The following is a 21,661-nucleotide window of genomic DNA, read 5'->3' as shown; positions in this document are numbered from 1 at the left end:
TTTAGATGTTTGCATGTTTATGTTGTAGTTATCATTTTTAGGGTTTATGTATAATATACACACCAAGTGTTTGATTAAATGTTTGAATGAGTTTTTCATTGATTATTTTTAATTTCTTTGTGTGTAGATTTGAAGCAATGGCCGGGTGGATCGACGTTCATGCAAAATTCAACGACGGAGAAACTCAGAGGTTGAAGGTTCGGTGCCTTGATGTAGCGTTAAGAGGTCTCAAGGATCAACTGAATGAATTCTACCAAGGAGTCAACCCCAGAGACACAAGGAGGGTGCAAAATATTCTGTATAAACGTCCAAAGCTCGACGAGGGGAGCGTATCATTCACTTGGGTGGAGTTAAAGAACGACGAACACGTAACGAGCATGTTTTGGGAGCACACCAAGTTCCAGTGGATCGATATGCGGGTGACGTTGCTGAGATCAACTGAAGATATCATCAACAACTTGATTCCGCCAGAAGATCGTCATTAGTTAGGGTAAGGTGCATTCAAACTACAATATTTGTCTCACCTCTGAAATGGGGTGATTTAAACTTGCCAAACGGCGAGGACTCAAGCATTTCGCTCCGCGTTCATGGTTTTCCTTTGAAAAGATTAAATTTTTGTGAGGCTTGCTTAGATGATGGTATTAAGTGTCAAGGAATGGACCTCATTTCGTTGGCACTTGAATACCATCATCTAAATCAAGCCTGACAAAAATTTATTCTTTTCAAAGGAAAGCATGAATGCGGAGCGAAATGTTTGAGTCCTGTTGTTTGGCAAGTTTGAATTTACCCCATTTCAGAGGTAAGACAATTGTTGTAGTTGGAATGCACATTCCAACTACAACAATTGTCTTCCTTTGGATAGGGTCATTCAAACTAGTTAAATGGCAGGACACCGACATTCGTCCGGGAGTGTTTTTGTTCCATTCTAAATGTTAATTTCTTGTTGGCTTCGTTTAAATGATGGTATCGAAGTGTCAAGGTCTGGACCTCATTCCGTTGGCACTTAGATACTATCATTTTAAACCAAGACCAACAAGAATTTAACATTTGGAATGGAATAAACGCACTTCTGGACGAATGCTGGAGTCCTGCTGTTTAGCTAGTTTGAATTGACCCCATTCAAAGGTAAGATAATTGTTGTAGTTGGAAGGTACATTTCCGAATGTAATGTAATCATAGTTGACGTACATGTCTTTTACGTAATGTAATGTAATGATACCACAATGTAATGTAACGTAGATGAAATTATATCTAAATAAAATTGTCTAAGAATTAATGTTGTGTACTTATCGAATTTATTTATTCAAAACGCCAATGCAAATATTTAGTTGAATTCACGCTGTCGCAATATTTATTTGAATTCACGTTGTCGCAATATTTATTTGAATTCACGCTGTCGCAATATTTGTTCGAATTTTATTTTATTGACTTTATTCTTCTAATTTATTTTATTGAATTCACGCTATCGCAATTTTATTGACTTTATTATAAAAAATATATTGCGTTAATTAAGTCACATTGCGTGACTTAACTTGCGTAAATTGGCCGGTTCTAAAAACTGAGGCACAAACGTTTCTTGGATGGTAGTCAATGGTCTTCAATGGTTTTTGCACGTTTTCCTTCACATTTGACCACGTTTTTTGACTCATTAATTGCTATATACCTCATACCCCCTATAAAAACCCTCACATGCTTCCTCTTTTCCTCACATTTTATCATCCCACTCTTTCTCTTCTTCTTGCTCTGCTTCTTTGTTTCTTATTAGTTTCTAGGGTGGTTATACCGCTTTAGGTATATACCAGTGGCTTCTGGGGGAAGTAGTGGTCGGTCCGGTCGGGAAAAGGGCATCTTGATGTCGTTTTCCCCAGGGCTGATCACTATTTTCCCCAGGAGCTATTTGGCATATACTGAAGAGGGTATCAAATAAGTTTTGACCTCAAGAGGGCATTAAAAAAAAAGTAAAAAATCAACCTTATTTGCGCGACTTAACTCGCGTAGTGCGTGACTTAAGTCACGCATAAATACAACGTACGTTAGTTAAGTCACGTTACGTGACTTAACTTGCGCAAGGGTATTTTTGGTACGTTTGCAGGGTGCGAACAAAACGTGTTGGGTGGAGAGAAAAGTCTATTAGTTTATGCCTATGGGCCTTCCCAAAAGCTTAAAAAAAACGAAAAACATGTGTCAGGCAAAAATATCTTGTCATCATTATCATCATTATCGAGAACCTTCTTCTGTTTACACCGCCTAACTTACTTAATCAATCTGGACCGTTGATATAGTTGTTACCAACTAATCCCAGCTGTTTATTTTCCCCATAACTCACTTTATATAAACCGATCATAAACCATTTCTCACCTTCACCTAATCTTTACCGCGTGAATCGTTGAATCTCGATTTCGTTGAATCGTTGAAACTCTCTCTTTCGATCTCGATTTCTTTCACTGAGATTGTGAATCGAATAAGGTTAGCTAATTTTCTACTTTACAAATTTCAATTTCTATAATATATCTCTATTTGAATATCGTTTAATCGATTCTGTTGTTTTGAATTTCGTTAAATCGATTCTGTTCTGTTGTTTTGTTTTGTAGATCTCAGTGCATCTGTTGATTATCGAGGTTATTTTTTTCAAGTCTCGGTGCTACAGATGTGAGATTTGTGTTGAATCAGAGCAATTAACACGAAATTAGTTGCATAATTTCCGATTATTGTAACAATTCTTGAGGAAGTGATTATATTTTGTAGTTGTTGAGTTTGTGTGATATTTGTGAATGGATCTTTGCCGTGTCAGGTGCGCTTGCATGGCAGATCCGAAAAAGTTAATAAAATTGCAGTTATTTTGTTTTGAGAGGGAAGAGAGACAGATAGGTTTGGGGACATTTTTTTTATTTGCCCCGCCTCTCTCTCTCTCCCCCTCTGTTGCATGTGTCTTGCCTTTTGCGTCTCTTTCTATTCTGTTGCTTTTCTTTACTCTACTATTATGCGCGGAGCGTACACTATTACAAGAATTTTAATTAACAAAACCTAATTGAACAAGCAATCCGCAACACATCGAGGTATGGCTACAATTGAACTTTTCGATATGTTATTGATTACGCTCTATTTTGTTTACAATAAGTTATTTTATTGTTTACATCTATACACTACGAAGCACGGACACAAACACAACACACACAAACACTGAAACACCTATGGTAGAAATTTAATAAAGTGATATAATTGTAAATAATCACAAGTTTTGGTGTCGGTGGTCTCTATCAGAAGGTTCACTACATAGTCTATATACTACCTCCGTCTTTATTTTCAAGACTGTAAAATAGCCGCTATTTAAAACAAATCACTTCTGTTCCAGGATCCGCTGTTTAGAGCAATGTAGTCAAATAGCCACTATTGTGGCGTTATAGCATAGTGAAATTTGTGCAAATTGCATTTGTTGCACTATCTGCAATTGACAAATCTATAATCAGCTTTTCCATGAACCTGCACAGTCGAATTGGTAGTGACTCATTTATCTTGCCGAAGAGGCAGTTAACTTATTGGTGAATACAATAAATTAAAACGCAAATGCATTTATTTGTTGGCTCATGACCACTTGGACTGTGATAGTATAATCTCAACTTCTTATTTGCCAATTTTATTTGCTTTTTCCAGTACATATCTACATGGTTGTATTCGTGTCTGATATTCGTATTCATTCAATACTATAACTGTCAACATGAAATGGCAGTTGGGAAGTACTAGTTGGCATTTTGATTCTTTTCTAAGCTGTTAGTTGGACTTGTAATTGGGTTTCCTTTGGATGTGTGGAATTTTATTGTATGAACCAATAAGGTGCCATAGAGCTTACTTCCTGAAGAGTGCAGATTGTTGTAAAAAACTCTTCTCTTCAAAGCTCTTGATGTAGTTCCTACTATTGATCAACAATATCAAGCATTGTGCGACCTGGAATAGAACTTGTAGAGTAAAATCTGAAGACCTGATTGCTGCTAGAGGATGAAGGTTTCAGGGCTGGTCTGCTCAACTCGTCCTACAGTTTTCTGAAGCAGAGAAGGTCATTCAATGCTTTTGTTGGAGGTATAGGTTTCATCCCGAATGAGTTACAGCCGGCTCATGGCATTTGATAAAGCTTATATTAATTCTTTTATTTATTCTCTTTGCAGAATTTGTTGGCGGTATATGTTCGTGTGAATTTCAATTGGCGAGATAAGAAGTCATCGATGTGTGACATACATGTAACGCGAGTGTGAAGTATATACACAACAACACAAGGTATCTGTGTTAAATGGATCTTTGCCATGTCAGGTGTGCTTGCATGGCAGGTCCGAAAAATCTAAATTGTTTTGATTTGTTGGCTGTATATGTTCTTGTGAATTTCAATTGGTGAGATCAGAAGTCGTGGTTGCGTGAGATACATGTAATGTGAGTGTGAAGTATATCACAAGATATCGGTGTTAAGTGGATCTTTGCTATGTCAGGTGCGCTTGCATGGCAGGTCCGAAAAATCTTAATGAAGTTACATTAATTTTGTTTTGAGAGGGGAGATAGGTTTGGGGACATTTTCTTTTATCCCCGGCTCCCTCTCCCTCTCTGTTGTGTCTTGTTGTTGCTTCTCTATTCTTTTACTTTCCTTTTACTCTACTATTATGCTCCACCCATAAAATTACAAGGATTGTAATAAACAAAACCTAATTCAACAAGCAATCGACAGCACATTGAAGTACACAGTGTGATAACAAGGTACACGGTTATGTTGTAATGATAATATTACCAGAATTTATTCTCTCCTGAATTCATGACATTATTTGTGGTTTATGATTAAAATTGAAGGCCATGGCTGCAATTAAACTCTGATATGTTAAATTGATTTACTTAAGATAGTCACGACTCACGAGCAATATTTTCATCATTCAGTTATTTTATTATTTACATCTAAGCATATTTTGTGATTTCTAGAAATGATTTTTTTTTACAGTGAAAGAATACATTAAGGATATGTTTGAATTCAATCAAGTATATTTTTGCAATTTTTTCTACTATAATACTGTCAATTCAATACTCTATGTTCACACTAAATTTAATTGAGTTTAAATGTGAAACATACTAATACACAGCGTCGTTAAATAGTTTTTGCTATACAGTAGAATTTGATCAAGCTGTTGTTTTCTGCAATTTGCGATCGACAACACTACTAATGTTCTTTTCATTACCACTCAAAAGCATTAAATCTGTATATAACAGACTTGGCATTGGGTCATCCAAATTAAGCGACTGAGGAAGCAGTATACTTACTCAATACAAACACAGATGTATATGTGTTTATTCTAGAGCATTGTTACACACTCATATGCGTGTATAAACTCAACAGTTGACATGAAATGACTTTGAAACTGGTCGGCAAGTAGCCGTTGTATTAAAAGTGCCAGTTGTTTGAAACCGGTCGGCAAGTAGCCGTTGTATTATAAGTGCTAGTTGGACTTGTGATTGGGCTTTTTGTGATGTGTCAGATGTTGTATGAAAGCTTGCTAGCTGACGATTGCAGATGGCTGTTGTTGTAGTTGTGCAGTTTGTACTACTGGTCGGCCTTTTCATACTTCGCATGCGTCCTATTAAGTGAATTCCGAGGATCTGATTGCCACTAGAGGATTAAGGTTTCTACATCTTGTCCTAAGTTTTTGTGAAGCAGGGAGGGTCATTAGATGTTTTATTGGAGGTACTTGGTTTCTTTACAGTTCTGCATATCTGCCTACTAGTGTTTCTATCAAGCCTCATTTTTAGATGACGATGTTATTGGGATTGCTCCATTTTTTTTATCAGGATGAAACCAATTTAGTGTTAAAAATGTTGTATGGCATGATTGATTAAGCTGTTTTTTACATTAAGAATTAGCGTAGTATTATATAGTCTAAATATTCAATGCCAGGGTCGTATATGTATGTTTTCCTGCCCTTTTTCTATTGGTCATGGAAATTGCATTATTTCTAATACAGTTCATTTTTTTCTAGGTTGTAATTTGCTCGAAGGAATTTTGACATTGTGCTAGTCTCGAGTGTACGCTTTCTTTCAATATTAAACGATTTTGGGCTATGGGGTAATTATTGTGTACAAACATGTATCTCTTAGCTGTACATTGAGATATTCCAGACTATTGGTGGATGTTTTTATAGCCTTGGTCATTATTGCTGAGAACAAGGTATAAATCTGTTTAATTCATTTTGTATTTTACTTGTCCATGTTAATGTTTTTGTGGAGGTTAGATTTGGTTTTAATAATTTTTTTAGTCGGTAGAGTTGCATGCTTTGGAAATTTAATAGCATGTAACTTGATATCTTTGGTTTAATGTATTGACTAGTTTCTAGTGATATTGGGATGCAGTTCTAAGTATTTCTCATGAGATGATCAGAGTATCCAAAACCGACCTTATTTTCCTAGGCTGAAATGAAAAGACCTGTCATTGGAGTATATAATATTATGATGGTTATTCAGGGAGTCTTGTCGATGACGGGTTGCTTCCCCGGGTTAAAGGGGGTCGTTTATATAAAGCAACCTTAAAATCTCTTTTCCATTGCTGTTGGTGATTTCATAACCTTCATATCCCCCTCTAATTTAACTTTCTTCACCTGTATATATCTCTCCAACTAATTAATTTTTGGCTTTTGCTAATTGAGCTCTTCCAATTTGTGACTTATAAATTTGTTGTCTCACATGAGAGTCTAAAATGCATTTGAAATGAGGAGTCTAGCAAATATTATAGATTTATGAGATTCAATTTTGTTTTGAACAATAATACTATATTTGATCACTAGAAAATAGTACAAGGAAAATTTTGGCCCCTTTAGGTTACTCTTTTAGATACAACGCTGAATATTAATTCCTTTCAAAGGATAAACATCAGCGTTTTGAACTTGAATTATACCAAATGAGTAAATATCAACTAAAAGTTTCCTTAAAATGGTAGCACCATTGAGATTCTTGTCTGTTTGCATTGTACATCAGTTCGCTAATATTGATAATTATTAGAAGCTGCAACGTTCCTCAGAATAGCAGCAATTGAGGAGCATGCACCGAAAGTGAATCTAGGAGCTATAATTTGCTTCATGGAGTAAATTTTTCAATTTTAAATGTAGTGTTAATAATGACAGGTGTACAATCAACTATTGTTACGTAAAGTGCACAAATGTCATCTGTTAAAAACTTGACAAGTACTGATGAAACACTATTTGTTATACTGAGGGGTAAAAGTATCTAATGTGTTTGCATGATTTTTTTCTCGGGATGATTTCATGATATAATTTTTAAATAAGATTGAATCTTAAAATTTAGGCTTGAGTTATATGAATGAATAGTGAATTTAGGCCTGTGATATATAATTTGTTGTGTATTATAATTTAAGTTTCACGTGCATATAGCAGATAATTTTTTTTTTTTTTTTAGGGGAACCGATAATATTTTTATGTAGAACAAATATGGGGGCAATTATAACAGTTCTCTATATACTTAGCAGCCAGTTCCCAGGGCTCCAGTAAATATCAGATGGCAGCCAGCGTATAGATTTACGTTTTAGTATTTCTCTTTTGGATATTCTTATTTGGAAAAAATGTGTTTTTCCATGGTCTATTTTTTTTTAGAAAACATAACTGGCCATTTATAGTTATTCAACGCGTCTTTGAGCTCGTGTTAATTGTTTAAAATTTAGAATAGGAATTTGAAAGTATTTAACCCTCTGGTCTGATGGATCCATATGCTCATACTGGAATGAGCCCCAAACTACTTTGTATGGGAGATTGGTGGTTCGACTCCACCTGGATCCGACTTTTGTCAATCATGTTAGCAATTAGCACTCATCTTCATATGTCTGGTAAATCAAGTCGTGGTAGCACATTGGAAAGGCCTAGATCGGTGTTTAAAAGTAAGTCCGTAGGTTACTTTCACTTTTTAAGGCAAATATTGTGAAATCATTTAGAAATGATATATTTTTTTGATTAGATCATTTAGAAATGATACTGATGTCAACCTTAATTAGATGGAAAGTTTTCTATAGCATACAGGGATTGGTTGATAAGAAATCTTATATAGTAGTGAAAAAATCAAGAACAATTCTACATGCTTCACCGAGTTTTAATTTTTGAGCACTTGGGCTACGAGAAGAACTTGTTTTTTAGGTCAAGCTGAATGGTGTGCCATCTGAGACATATGAAATTCTGTATTCTAACTTCAGATTAAAATGAGTAGAGGTCATGATTAGATGATCATGTGTTTAAAGCATACCGCTATTGAATCCTGATGCAAAGAGAGTTTCAAACCATACTTGACAAATGAGACAATAATTTCATCATCAAAACAAGAAGTTTAATAGGAACACTACCTTCCTTCATATAAATCCACAGGGAAGAAATTCAAGTAACTTTATGCATCTCACACAGCTTATTTGTTATAAAGTATGCCAAATTCTTTTGTTAATTAAAAACCAAAACAATAGATAGAAAAAATAAAAACATAGTTTGAGTATGAACGTGTGGGTCTCGATATTAGAATAGATTACAATCACCCTGTAATATATACTTCTAGAGCAAGTCTTTCATAGTCACAAAATTATGGACACAATTCTTGAACACACTCCTAATGATGTCCAAAGTGTGCTTCAGGTGTTCAAAATGTATGATTGGTCGTAACTGATAAGATAGTTGCCTTTGATAAAATCTTATAATCTTATCTTTACATATTATTGGAAAAAGGGAAGGGGGGTACAAATATAAAACTCCCATTGGTAGTAAGCAGCAATTTGAAGCCGTATCAAACAGTATTAGTTTATGGGCCTTCCCAAAAGCTTAAAAAAAACGAAAAACATGTGTCAGACAAAAATATCTTGTCATCATTATCGAGAACCTTCTTTTGTTTACACCGCCTAACTTACTTAATCAATCTGGACCGTTGATATAGTTGTTACCAACTAATCCCAGCTGTTTATTTTCCCCATAACTCACTTTATATAAACCGATCATAAACCATTTCTTACCTTCGCCTAATTTGCCGCGTGAAACATAGCATTATTATCACCACCATTTCTCTCCAATTTTCACTCCTAGTTTCATTATGGATCTTCGAGATCTTGATTTCGTCCACCTGATCCTGAAGCGAAGAAGGTTAGTTAATTTTATCTTTTTTTTTTCTTCCTCTTAGATGCATCGATTTGAATTTCGTTTAAGCGATTCCGTTGTTTTGTTTGTAGGTCTCGGTGGATCTACTGATGAATCGATGATCGTTTTTCCCTGTGTTGGAGATACTGATAGGAGATTTGTGTTGAATCAGAGCAATTAACACGATATTAGTTGTTAATAATTTCAGTTTATGGTAACAATCCTTTAGATGTTATTATATTTTGTATAACTTTCGAATTCAATTGGTGAGATCGGAAGTTTTTGATTGAGAGAGAGAGAGAGAGGAAGATGCTACTTGTTGAATTTCTGTGAGATTTGTGAATGGATCTTTGCCATGTCAGGTGCGCTTGCTTGGCAGATCCGAAAAAGCTTAATAAAATTGCAGTTATTTTGTTTTGAGAGGGAAGAGAGAGATAGGTTTGGGGATAGTTTTTTTTCTCCGCCTATCTCTATCTTTCCCTCTGTTGTGTGTGTGTCTTGCCTCTTGCATCTCTTTTTTTTCTATTCTGTTACTTTTTGTTACTCTACTATTATGCGCGATACATACAGTATATTAAGGATTATAATTAACAAAACCTAATTCAACAATCAATCGGCAACACGTTTAGGTATGGCTGCAATTCAACTTTACTATACACTCCATTGTGCTGTGCAATGTTTTCATCAATAAGTTATTTTATTTTATTATTTATATTTACATCTATATAGTATGAAGAACAGACACACTGGACACGCACACCTTTGGTAGAAATTTAATCACAAGTGTTGGTGTCCGTGGCCTCTATCAGAAGGGTTACTATAGAGTCTATTGACTACCTCTGTCCCTATTTATAAGACCGTCAAATTTTGTTGTCCCTTTTATACAAGATCAATCAATTATCTCTCTTAATAATTGAAGGATAATTTTGAGTAGTTTGCTAATTTAATGCAAAAACATTTTTTCATAATTCTCGTGCTTTTATCAAAAGGGTCTTATAAATATGTGGACGGAGGTGGTTTCATATTTTTACTTTTTTGTGATCAATTTTGTACGGTTAAATGATATATTTAGGATATGCTTTGATTTTTTAAATTCAATCCAACACGTTTGCGAAGTTTTCTACAATAAAAAAATGCACTTAATTTGGTATTGGTATGCATGCTACAATTAGATTCAGAAGAGAGTTAGATTACTCTAAGTTAGTGTCAAATAGCGGCTATTGCGGCACTATAGCATAGCAAAATTTGAACAAATCACTTCTGTTGCATAATCTGCTATTTAAAACAAAGTGTAGTCAAATAGCCGCTATTGTGGCGTTATAGCATAGTGAAATTTGAGCAAATTGCATTTGTTCCACTATCTGCAATTGACAACTCTATCATAAGCTTTTCTTTGAATCTGCACAGTTGAATTGGTACTGAATCATTTATCTTGCCGAAGAGGCAGCTAACTTATTGGTGAATACAATAAATTAAAGCGCAATGCATATATTTGTTGCCTCTGACCACTTGAAATGTGATACGTATAATATCAACTTCTTATTTGCTAATTTTATTTGATTTTTCCAGTACATATCTACACGGTTGTAATCATGTCTGATATCCGTATTTATACTCTATATAACTGTCTACATGAAATGTCAGCTGGACAGTACTGGTTGACATTTGGCGTCTGTTATAAGCTGTTTGTTGGACTTGTAATTGGGTTTCCTTTGGATGTGTGGAATTTTATTGTATGATCCATTTGTATAAGATGCCAAGGAGCTTACTAGCTGAAGAGTGCGGATTTTTTGTAAAAAACTCTGAACGGTGTATCTTCAAAGCTCTTGATGTAGTTTCTACTATTGATTATGCACTCTTTTTAAGCATTGTGCGACCTGTAATAGATCTTGTAGAGTAAAATGTGAAGACCTGATTGCTGCTAGAGGATGAAGGTTTCAGGACTGGTCTGCTCAACTTGTCTGACAGTTTTCTGAAGCAGAGAAGGTCATTCGATGCTTTTGTTGGAGGTATAGGTTTCATCCCAAATGACTGTTACAGCTGGCTCATGGCATTTGATTAAGTTTATATTAATTCTTTTATTTACTCTCTTTGCAGAATTTGTTGGCGGTTTATGTTCGTGTGAATTTCAATTGCCGAGATCAGAAGTCGTGGATGCGTGAGATGTGAGTGTGAAGTATATACACAACAACACAAGGTATCTGTGTTAAATGGATCTTCGCCATGCCAGGCGTGCTTGCATGGCAGGTCCGAAAAATCTGAATTGTTTTTATTTGTTGGCTGTATATGTTCTTGTGAATTTCAATTGGTGGGATCAGAAGTCGAGGTTGTGTGAGATACATGTAATGTGAGTTGAAGTATATACACAACAGCACAAGGTATCTATGTTAAATGGATCTTTGCCATGTCAGGTGCGTTTGCATGGCAGGTCCGAAAAATCTTAATGAAGTTACAGTTATTTTGTTTTGAGAGGGGAGGTAGGTTTGGGGACATTTTCTTTTATACCTGCCTCCCTTTCCCTCTCTGTTGTGTGTCTTGTCTTTTTTTTCTTTCTTGCTTCTTTATTCTGCTACGTTCCTTTACTCTACTATTATACTCCACACATAAAATCACAAGGATTCTTATAAACAAAACCTAATTCAACAAGCAATCGACAGCACATTGAAGTACACAATGCGATAACAAGGTACATGGTTATGTTGTTATGATATTATTACCAGAATTTATTCTCTGTTGTTATGATATTATTACCAGAATTTATTCTCTATCCTGAATTCATGACATTATTTGTGGTTTCTGACTAAAATTGAAGGCTATGGCTGCAATTAAACTCTATGATACGTTCAATCGATTTACTTAAGATGGTCACGATCTCGAGCAATATTTTCATCATTGAGTTATTTTATTATTTTTTTATCATATCAAATAATTTTTTTACAGTGAAAGAATACATTTAGGATATGTTCGAATTCTAAAGAATACATTAAGGATATGTTTGAATTCAATCAAGTATAGTTTTGCAAATTTTTCTACTTTAATAGTGTGTAATTGATTTTGTAGTGGTACACATTCTACAATTAGATTCTGATGAGAGCGAGATACTGTCAATCCATACTATGTTTACACTAAATTTTAATTGAGTTTAAATGTAAACATACTAAAACACAGCGTCGTTAAATAGTTTTGCTATATAGCAGAATTTGATTAAGCTGTTGTTTTCTGCAATTTACGATTGACAACACTACTAATATAATAGCAAATGTAACTTGATATCTGGTTTATATTGTATTTTTTTTATTCAGTGTTTTGAACCTGAATATACCAAATGAGAAAATATCAACCAGAAAGTTTCCTTAAAATATTAGCACTATTGAGATTCTTGTGTCTGTTTATGTGTGGAATGATCAAGCATTTCAAGTTATGCACTCTTTGCAAGCTTTGTGCGACCTAGAATACATCGTGTAAAGTGAAATTTGAAGACTTGATTGCTGCTAGAGGATCAAGATTTTCTAAAGCAGGGAAGGTCATTTGATGCTTTTGTTGGCTGTATATGTTTTTATTCCGAATTGGATGAAGTATATATACAGAAGTAGATATACATCGACACAAGGTACTTGTTCTGTTCCTGTGTTATTTGTTAAGGGATCTTTGCCATGTCAGGTGCGCTTGCATGGCAGGTCTGAAATATCTTAATAAAATGGTTATTTTGTTGAGAGGTGAGGGAGAGATAGGTTTGGGGACATTTTCTTTTATTTCTTTGCCTGGCCTCTCTCCCCCTCTCTGCTGTGTGTCTTGCTTCTTCTTTCTCTCCTTGTTCTTTTCTATTATGTTGCTTTCCTTTACTATTATGCGCCACACATACAATAACAAGATTCTAATTAACAAAACATAATCGGCAACCCATTGAGGTACGCAGTGCGATGACAAGGTACATGGTTATGTTGTTAACCTGAATTTGTGGCATTACTTGTGGTGTATTGATTAGAATTGAATGAATTGAAGGCTATGGCTGTAATTGAACTCTACGATATGTTCAATCTATTTACTTAAGACAGTCACGAGCAATGTTTACATCAATGAGTTTTTATATTTTATTATTATCTATTACCATTTTTTCGCGATTTTTAGAAATAAACTTGTGGTTAAATGATACATTTAGGATATTTTTTGTGATTTCCAGAAATAAATTTTCACAGTTAAACGATACATTTAGGATATGTTTAAATTCATTCAAAAACGATACATTTAGGATATGTTTGAATTCAATCAAATTTCTGTTCGCAAATTTTTCTACTGTAGTAGCCTGCACTTGGTACACATGCTACAATTAGACTCAGATAAGCACACGATTACCGTCGATTCAGTATTGTGTTTATAGTGGGGTAGATTTAATTGAATATATTAATACCCAGTGTCGTTAAATAGCGATGCTATAGTGGAGTTTGATTAGACTGCTATAGTGCTATTTTCTGCCATTTGTGATTGCCAAACACTGCTGATACCTTTTCATTTACACTCAAAAGCATTAAATTTGTATAATAACAGACTTGATTTGGTATTGGATCATCCAAATTATCTGACAGTTAACTTCTTTTGTGAATACAATAGATAAAATGCAGATGCTAATTTGGATGTTGGTATTTTGCCATTGTATTGTAAGGCATAAGCTGAAATGACTGTTGATGTTGGTATTTTGCCATTGTATTGTAAGGCATAAGCTGCCAGTTGGACTTGTAATTGAGTTTTCCTGCGATGTGCCTGACTTTGTTGAATGATAGCTTATGAGCCAGTGATTGCATGCAGATGGCTGTAAAAAACTGTACCAACTGTATCTTTAAAAGGCTTTGTTGAGGCTTTGCACCCTTTTTAAGCATAGTGCGACCTGGAACATCTTATTAAGTGAATTCTGAGGATCTGATTGTTGCTAGAGGATTAAGGTTTCAGGTACAATTGTTTAAAGTTTTGGGAAGCAGGGAAGGTCATTTGATGCTTTATTGGAGGTACTTGTTTTTTCCTGTAAAAGATGGTTACTAGTTCATGGCAATGGATAAAATTATATTATTAAATTATTTAGTTTCTTGTAAAAATTTTGTGGAGTTTTGAAGCTGAAGCTGCATTTCTGCGTGGCGTTTTTGTTATTAAGGTTTATTTCTGAGGCGATAATGTTGTTACCTCTTTGGGATTCCTCGATTTTATATTAGGACACCAGCTTGCAAGTGTTTGAAAACTGAGTGCTTAATCGTCTGGCATGATTGATTAAGCTGTTTTTTACATTCATTAAGAAATTCTAGACTGTAGGGGGATGTTTTTATAACCTTTGGTCATCATTGCTGAGATATACACCAAACATGTCTTTGTACATTGATTCTAGACTGTAGGTGGATGTTTTTATGGCCTTGGTCATCATTGCTGAGAATAGAGTGTATATCTGTTTATTTCATTTTTGTTTACGCTGTCCATGTTAATCTTAAAACTGTTTGGTTGGTAGTGAATTTTTGGTATGCTTTAGAAATTTTGTATTACTGTGACCTTCATCCCCTCTAATTTAACTTCCACCACCTTTATATTTCTAACTAATTAATTTTTGGTTTTTGCTAATTGAGCTCTTGCAATTTATGACCTAATAAACTATATTGTTTCACATCAGAATATTATCACTAGATTCAGTTTAAAATGCATTTGAAATGGGGTCTTTAGCAAATATTATAGGTATGAGATTAAACTTGGTCTGGTTTTGAACAAAACTATATTTGATCACACTAACAAATGGTACAAGGAAAATTTTGGTTCCTTTTGATTACTCTGAGATACAACACTGAATATCAACTTTTTGCAAAGGATGAGGTGTTTTAAATTTGATCTATGCCAAATGAAAAACAGAACATCAATTAAAATTTCCTTAAAATAGGAGCACTATTGAGATTCTTGTTTGTGTTTGCATTGCAGAGTTATCCATGTTTATAATTTAGAAGCTGCAGCATATCTCTGAGTAGCAGGAATTGAGGCATACACCCTAAATCACTACTCTTCATCACATGATAGAGTGAATTTATTTATTCATTGAGGATGAAGAAAAGGGAATGAAAGAAAGAAGAGAATGAAGATGTGTTCTATAACTTAAGGATTTGGAATCTGGTTCAGACACTAATTTTTCAATGTCACATGGAGTCTCATTATTGACAGGTAGACAATTCACTCAACAAAATCAATGTTTCGAGAAGCACAATTTCTTGTTAAATCTTTGAGAAGTACCGATGAACTCCTGTTTATTGTACTGTACAGAGACAAAAAGTATTTTTTAGGGGATAAAATGCAATTTCATGATTTTATTTCTCAGGCAAAAATGTTTTAATAAACTTAACAGTTTATGACATCATTTTCAAAAAAGAATGATCTGTAAATTTAGGCCCGTGATTTACAATTAATTTTAAAAAGAGAGATTTTTATTGTAGAAATATAGAAAACAGAGTGATGTGTAAGGTAGCTCTCTTTTTCTTGAGAGTCTGTGGCGGTCATTCGCACATGGTAATTTGTTTGGATAAACAGGCCATTTATAACATACAAATAAACCGGCTTTTTCAACTACAATGAATCTGTTATTAGATGTGTATAGTGTCTTTGAACTCGTGTTAATTGTTTAAATTTAGAATTCAAAAGTAGTTAACACTTAACTCTATGATGGATCCATATGCTCGTATTGGAATAAGCCCCCAAACTGGTTTGTATGGGAGAATGGTGGTTCGACTCCACCTGGATCCGACTTATGTCAATCATGTTTAAACATATAAATTAGCACTCATCTTCGTATGTCTGCTAAATCAAGTTGTGGCGGCATGTATGAAAGGCCTTGATAGGTGTTAGAGGTGTACAATTGAACAGAGTAAGTTAGCAGGTTACTTTCATTCAGTAAGGCAAATATTGTGAAATAATTTATAAATGAAATGTTTTTTATTAGATCATTTAGAAATGATACTGATGTCAAGCTTAATTAGATAAATACTTAGCATACGTATCATGCATGCAAGTCATTAGTTAGTTGGTAAGAAATCTTATTTAAGTAGTGAAAGTTATGAACAATTTTGCATGTTCTCTTTCTCGCTCTATTGGGTTAGTATTTTTCATCCCTTTTTCTCTATTGAGTCAGTATTTTTCATGGTTCGCTGAATATTATTATTTTTGGGTACCGGGGCTACTATGATTGATCGTTTAGTGATTTGTATGCTAATTTGGTTTTTCAACATTGCCTCTTGTCACTAATATGTGAGTATTTTGTGCTTTTTAGTGCAAGGGATCATGATTTCATGCTGCAGAGATCCTTAACACTTAAGGGTGTGTTTGGATGGAGGGTTTAGGAGGGGACAATTCACTTTTCATTTTTAAATTACAGACACTATGATTTTTTTTTTTTTTGAAAGAAAGGTGCTTATAACATTTCATTAATGATTAAAGATTCAATACAATTGGGTATAGCATAATAAGTAACGGGACTAGCTAATAATGTGACCTCTCTTGCAAGATTATGAGCTACCGCATTTGCTTGTCGCCTAACGAACTCCACCCGAGAGTTGGAAAATTTACTATTAAAGAGAGAGCGAGAAGCTGAGACTATATTGCCAAATTCAGAAATGTCTTCTCGTCCGTAGGAGAATGCATCTTTCGTGACTTTTGAATCAACTTCAAAATCAATGTTCTCCATCCGCATATCACTCGTCCACTGGATTGCATGAAATAAACTGAGGGCTTCTCCCACCTCTACATCGTATACTCCCGCAAAGCTAACTGCTTTGGCAAGAACAAAAATACCTTCTTCATCCTGTTAGCCAATATATTTTACTAGCTGTAATAAATATGGTCAAAGTATAGTTGACCTAGATTTAAAGAAGATTCGAACAGAGTGTTGTATTGAAAGCAAATATGGGTTCGAAGATGGTAGAAGACTTCGATAGAGCAGTTTTCGAAGGTGGTTATCAACAGTTATTCTTTAAGTCAGTTTGTATTTTAAGTTTGTTTTCAAATAAGTAAAACTGTCGACTTGTGGCAGTTGTAGTTTGAATTTCAAAGAAGTGTAGTTATTTCTAGACTTAGTATAAATAGTAGTTTTTCATAGGAAAAACGGGTCACAATTCCATCATATAAACTTACACTCAAAGTATCCGTATGGAAGCGAGAAACGAGTCACAAGTTGCAATGTATGAATCTGTGTACCAACTTTTATTTAATCAATACAATTTACCCTTTTTTCTTTAAGTGTTCTTGCACTTTACTTTGTTAAGTTCGATTGAGTTCAAGTGGATTGAATTCGATTGTTTTTATTGTATTTCTTACATTTTCGACACCAAAAACACAGAATTTCTAACAACAAGAACAAACACAATATGTCCTAAGATTTACTGGTTGATCTTGCAAGTTACCATTTGTAAACCAGCGGTTGTTTACGAAAATCCAACGTAAACAAATTGGCACGCCCAGTGGGACCGTTTGTGCTTTTTGTTTATAGTTTTTGTTAGAATTTCTTTTAATTCTGGTTTGTTTTGTTGTGTATGCAATTAAGAAATAAGAAATTGCTTCTTAATATGACACGCGCTAACAACCAAAAGAAAACAAATCCAACATCTTCAAATGAAGATGTGGATCAAGTGACGGTTGAAGATGATGTTCCATCCCCAGGGAATGTTAGAACATCACAGGCTGTTCCAACTAGTAATACAGTCACTCAAACATCGTCTCAGGCCATGCCTTCGATGGCCACAGTAATTTCTCAAGCCATGCCTTCGATGGCTACCCAAACTTCCCATGATTATCCAAATAATACTTCTATTCAAGGAGTTTGGGATCATAGATCAATGCCATATGGTATGCCATCATCATTGATGCAAGGCTTACAAACTAGTGGTAATATGTTTTCAGAGAATTTAAATGTTTCATTACCACAACTTTTTGGTCCTGGGGTATCTACAACATATAGAAGTCCCCAACAAAATTTAACCAATGCTTCTATGGCTGCCATTAGGCAAACTATGGAAGAAACTAATCATGATATGGTTAATATGATGACCCAACAAATTGGTACTGTCATAAATCCTTTAATTCGAGACACCAACACTAGTTATCAACGGTTGTCTGATCAAATGGAAAGAATTGCCAATTTCTTTGGCGCTCCACCAATCCAAAATAACCCATTGCCTCAAAATCGAAATTTGAGGGCAATTGAAATAATTGCTGATGAACCAGTGATTCGAAATCATGAAAATATTGTCCAACCACAAGTAGTACAACCACAAGTTCAGGCAGAACCTGAAAGGCAACCCATTTTGGTTAACAGAAACCAAGATGCCGATCAAGTGGTTTTACAAGCCCGTCGGAACAATTTCGATGGTCAGAATAATATAGCGGGTATTGTCGAGGCTTTGTTAGCCCAAAATGGTTTTAATATGGGTTTACATAGACCAAATTTTGTGTCTCCTTTGTCTGAGTATGTTTTAGACGCTGAATTGCCTAGAAATTGGAAAATTCCAAAGTTTACCAAATTTGCTGGAGAAACTAATGAATCTACTGTCGAACACATTGCTAGGTTTCTCATGGAAGCAGGAAATATTGCAGAAAATGAAAATTTGAGAATGAAATATTTCCCAAGTTCTTTGACAAAAAATGCTTTTACTTGGTTTACAACTTTACCTCCTCATTCAATTTATAGTTGGAACCAATTAGAAAAAGCCTTTCATGAACAATTTTACATGGGTCAATCTAAGATTAGTTTGAAAGAATTGGCCAGTGTTCGACGTAAAAGTCATGAGTCAATCGATGATTATCTCAATAGGTTTCGTCTCCTTAAGGCTAGATGTTTTACTTCTGTTCCAGAATATGAATTGGTCGAAATGGCTGCTGGTGGCCTCGATTATTCTGTTCGAAAGAAATTAGATACCCAGTACTTAAGAGACATGGCCCAATTGGCAGACAGAGTTCGACAAGTTGAAAGACTTAAAGCTGAAAAAGCTAGAACTCATAACAAATTTCCTAAAAAGGAAAAAATTGCCTATATAGAAACAGGAGATAGTGAACCTGAATTCGATTGGGGTTTAGATATCGTTGAAGACAATGATATAAACCTAGCAGAATTAAAAGATGGACCTCCATATGCTTGTAAAATGTTGAGGCCATCCAATGGAAAAAATCCTGAAGATCCCAAGAGTGACAAATATCCTTCTAAAACTTATACTTTTGATATTACTAAAAGTGAAGAAATTTTTGATCTTTTAGTTAATGATGACATAATATTAGTGCCACCTAATATGAAGTTACCTCCTTTGGAACAAAGGAAGAAAAGAGGATTTTGTAAATTCCATGGTTTTTTAGGTCATAACTTATCTCGATGTACTCGTTTCAGGGATTCTGTACAAAAAGCTCTTGATGAAGGGAGGCTGAAATTTGGAGAGAAACCAAAACAGCAAGTGGATGGAGATCCTATGAAAAAGGCAGAGTCCATGTTTGCTGATGTGTCTGCCAATGTGGCAGAATCCATGTTTGCTGGTATTTCTATCAATATGGTGGAAATTTCAGATAATATTGATGCAGAAATGGTTACTGAGGACCATCAAATTGAAGAGCCAGTGGTTACTGAAGATCAATTGGCCAAGGAAATGGAGAAAGCATATCCAAAGGCTGAAGAAGATTTGGTTGATTTCTTAAACCGATGTAAAATATCTAACACCAATGCTATGCTTTGTCCTCGATGCAGTGCAGTGTTCGATAAAGAAGCTGCGAAATCTGTTGAAGGATATCAACCTCAAACAAAACGTAAAGGAGGGTGGTTCGAGAACCGTTCTAAATTTGGCTTTAACAAAAGAGGTGTTCCTTACAAGATGAAAACTTCAGAGAAGTATCAAGTGAAGAATCATAAGAAGACTTTCATTCCTTCATCGAAGTCTCCTATTGATACTTGGGTTTTCTCTGGGGGCAAGAAAACTGGTCATTCTGCGCCTCCAGCACCACCAACAAAATGGGTAAAAAGAGCTGTCAAAGTTCCAGACCAACCAGAGAGTTCTAATCCTAACAAGTATGCTTACAAAAATAACTATAAAGGTAAGAATCCTATGACTAGAACTCAATGGCGCCGTTTTCAACGCCAGAAAAAGGAAGGAGTTTTGAAAGATGTCACTAATGATGACAAAAGTAAGGGAAAACAACCAATAGTTTTCGAAATGGTTAAAAAACCAGCTACTGAAAGAATTTTCCCTCCATTATCTTCTGCTTTAAACATCTCCAAAGGGGATGATGATATTCTAACTTCTACTTTTTCAGATTCTGAACCAAGTCTTGACATTATATGTGTGGTTTCTGTACTACCAATTGAATATGCATATGATGTATCTTCGAAGGCCAATCATGATGATGAATGTGATTTCACTGAGGAAATGGCTCGTCATAGGCCTCTGTGTTATTATGTTATGAACAATGGCTGCATCGAAGATCAACATGCAGTGTTCGAGAAACCTGATGATAACATGAAGCTTCATTTAAAGCCTTTGTTTATTCAAGCTAAATTAAATGGTGTTGGAATTAACAAAGTATTAGTAGATGGTGGTGCTACTGTTAATCTCCTACCACAATCTTTTCTAAGAAAACTTGGTATTTCTGAATGTGATTTGAAACCACATAATGTAGTGCTCACTAATTATGAGGGATCTACTGGACAATCTCTTGGTGCTATCGAACTAGAATTGGTAGTAGGAAGCATAACTAGAGCAACTGTGTTTTTGGTAGTTCCTTCTAAAGCCAATTTCAATGCATTATTAGGAAGGGAATGGATCCATGCTGTAGGTGCAGTTCCTTCTATAATGCATCAAAGGATTGTGATTTGGAGGAAAGATGGTTTGGTAGAGAATATTGAGGCTGATCAGAGTTATTATTTCAAAGCTGAAGTTGATAATCAAGATATCAACAAAAAGAACTTTGACAAACAGCTTCAATTTATTGCACCATTCATGGAAAATGATGCATCAAGTTCTATGACTAAAGAAGAGAAATTCTTTGTAAAACTTGCACCAGAATGGGGTTTTCGTTGGAAAACTGCATTTGACGATGACTTCGTAGTGGTGAACAATGAAGATTGCCATGAGAAGATGCCTGTAAAGGAAACAGATTTGCTGAAGACAAGAAGTACTTCGTACAAGAGGGTTACTGATGACCAAGGATATTCAGCAAATAGAATCTCACCAACTGGGTGGGATATCAATAATTGATCAATGGTTGAGCCCAGCATATGGGAAAAGATTACGGCTTATGTAGCCGAGAAAAACTTCGATTTGGCTGAAACAGCCAAAGAAGAAGAGGTCTTCGATACTTCAGTAGAAAATAATTCTGATGACCTCATTGATGATACAAATTAGACTGTATTTACGATGATGAACCTTTGGGTTTTGAAGAAGATCCAATGGGATCTACAATAAAAATGAAGGCCCAAGATCCTCTTGAAGAAGTGGATATAGGAGATGGTTCTGTAAAAAGACCAACATACATAAGTTCAAAGA

At 34.9% G+C, this 21,661-nt stretch overlaps 3 long non-coding RNA genes across 5 annotated transcripts; all 3 read left to right on the top strand.

The window, feature by feature from the left end:
* Window positions 1–2,362: 2,362 nt before the first annotated feature.
* LOC146951885 (uncharacterized) lies at window positions 2,363–6,391 on the top strand. 3 transcript variants are annotated; one of them, XR_015032616.1, is made up of 6 exons: window positions 2,363–2,466; window positions 2,592–3,056; window positions 3,652–4,074; window positions 4,161–4,269; window positions 5,239–5,710; window positions 6,003–6,391. It is a non-coding gene; the product is annotated as an uncharacterized LOC146951885 (long non-coding RNA). The 3 variants fall into 3 exon arrangements; XR_015032613.1 differs by having other exon boundaries at window positions 4,161–4,737; XR_015032614.1 differs by lacking the exon at window positions 2,592–3,056 and having other exon boundaries at window positions 4,161–4,737.
* Window positions 6,392–9,011: 2,620 nt separating this feature from the next.
* On the top strand, window positions 9,012–11,494 carry LOC146951884 (uncharacterized). Its single transcript, XR_015032617.1, has 4 exons — window positions 9,012–9,140; window positions 9,227–9,348; window positions 10,704–11,143; window positions 11,232–11,494. It is a non-coding gene; the product is annotated as an uncharacterized LOC146951884 (long non-coding RNA).
* Window positions 11,495–11,887: 393 nt separating this feature from the next.
* Window positions 11,888–15,504, top strand: LOC146951883 (uncharacterized). The gene is made up of 3 exons (XR_015032620.1): window positions 11,888–12,744; window positions 13,938–14,134; window positions 15,081–15,504. It is a non-coding gene; the product is annotated as an uncharacterized LOC146951883 (long non-coding RNA).
* Window positions 15,505–21,661: the final 6,157 nt, after the last annotated feature.

Source organism: Medicago sativa, chromosome 1 (assembly GCF_051527215.1).
Source record: "Medicago sativa cultivar Bolivia chromosome 1, Bolivia_mono, whole genome shotgun sequence".
NCBI lineage: Eukaryota > Viridiplantae > Streptophyta > Magnoliopsida > Fabales > Fabaceae > Medicago > Medicago sativa.
The sequence above is the reverse complement of the archived record's forward strand: the minus strand, read 5'-3'. Positions and strand labels throughout refer to the sequence as shown.